General features: G+C 38.6%; 1 non-coding gene across 1 annotated transcript; it reads left to right on the forward strand.

Annotated features, from left to right (window-relative positions):
- Window positions 1-1,132: 1,132 nt before the first annotated feature.
- On the forward strand, window positions 1,133-1,203 carry TRNAA-UGC (transfer RNA alanine (anticodon UGC)). Its single transcript has one exon. It is a non-coding gene; the product is annotated as a tRNA-Ala (tRNA).
- Window positions 1,204-1,791: the final 588 nt, after the last annotated feature.

Genomic DNA, 1,791 nt, shown 5'->3' on the forward strand with positions numbered 1-1,791 from the left:
CCTTAGCCAACTGCAGATATCATCAGTCGTAGGTGAATTTCACATGCTGATGATTTAAGGCCACAGCAACAGCTCAGTGAGGCATCATCACCTGGCTAAGTTGACACCTGAACCTAACTATCACCTTATTCTAGGCAGAGGAGATCCACAAGGAACTGCATGGCACATGGGAGAAGCTACAAGCTATCCAGTATTAATGTATGAACTTCATTAAGGCAGGAACTCTTCTGTTCTCTGCATTGCACTATCTCTAGCAATGAACATTTGTGAATGCATAAAATATTGGAGCATGATAAGGGCAGATATGAATGAGAAGCCAGGATAAGAAATGATAGGAGATCATACTGGACAGGTCAGTTTCTCGAGTCAGACAGTGAATCAGAAGTGGAAGTTATGCAGGTTACCCTGTAGGGGGCAGGCCTAGTTAATATATTCCTTTTTTCACACACACACACACACACACACACACACACACACAAACACTATAGAAAATAAAATGATCACCAAAATATACTTGACAGGAGGGATTATCCAAAAGGTAGAATATGTGTTGATGAGTCTCAGACTAGAGCATGCCAACCTTATAGGGACAAGGAAATTGATACCCTCCTTTCTTCCACGTTTGCAAGAGGCTCATAGTCGAAGCCTGTGTAGGAGAGGAAGTTTTCCCCATGATTCTTTTTATTATAGAGGAAAACATTTAAGCTCGCAACAGATTTTTCCATAGTTTTCATTGACCAGGGTTGGGTCACATGACATTGCCCAACCCAATCACAGATCTAGTCAATTGAATTAACTGTGATTGTATTAGAATGATCATAATTTAGCTCCTGGGGCAGGCCAAGGGTCATCTTTGCTGAGTACCAGGAGGAATAGCTGTCCAGTCAATACTGGCTTTGGGCTAGCCAGGTGGAAGGCTGGAGAAAAACTATTTGGCAGCCTTTGGGGCTGTCACAGTGAACCTCTGGTCTGGGTAAATCAATCTGGTAAAGGGGGTCATACCCCAATTTAAAAATGTTGATGCTGGAACAGTCCTAGAGGATGTTGAGAGTTTCGTTTATTTTGAATTTCACAGGATAAAAAGATGAATTAAAATTAAATTGATTTTTAAATTAAAAGGCATTGTAAGGGTGCATGGGCGGTTCAGTGGTAGAATGCTTGCCTTGCATGCAGGAGACCTGGGTTCAATTCCCAGACCATGCACCACCACCCTCCCCCCCCAAACAAAGGTAAATGAATAGGGTGATAATTACAACAATGACAAAATATTTAGTAATATTTATGGAGTGCTGATCTAGTGACACAGTGTTAAAATTTCCTGTGTATATATGCACACACATAGTATATATTATATTTAATGTACTTATAATATATGCATTACTTTAATTAATCCTCACGCCATTCCTATGAGCTAAGTAATACTATTATTCCATTTTACAGATCAAACCTAAGCACAGTGAGGTTAAGCAACTTTCTTGAAGTTGCATAGCATATAACAGGTAAAACATTCATACGAGGATGAAGTTAACCGTTATTCCATATCATACCACTAAAAAACATCACAATGACTATTTCTGGACCCTAAGTAGCCAAAGACTCCAGACTTTTAATAATTAAAGTGAAATTCATCTTATTTTTAACTATGGTCAAATTTCATTGACATAGTATTACAAGGACTGCTAAACATGTTTGCTGAAAGAAGAAAAATATGTTAACATTTTCTTGTCTAAAATAATGTTCAAAGCTGAGTCTATTCAAAGCCACTACATTTTAGGGCTTATTCCTTCCTTG

The sequence above is a fragment of the Tamandua tetradactyla genome, chromosome 6 (assembly GCF_023851605.1).
Source record: "Tamandua tetradactyla isolate mTamTet1 chromosome 6, mTamTet1.pri, whole genome shotgun sequence".
In the NCBI taxonomy this organism is placed as follows: domain Eukaryota; kingdom Metazoa; phylum Chordata; class Mammalia; order Pilosa; family Myrmecophagidae; genus Tamandua; species Tamandua tetradactyla.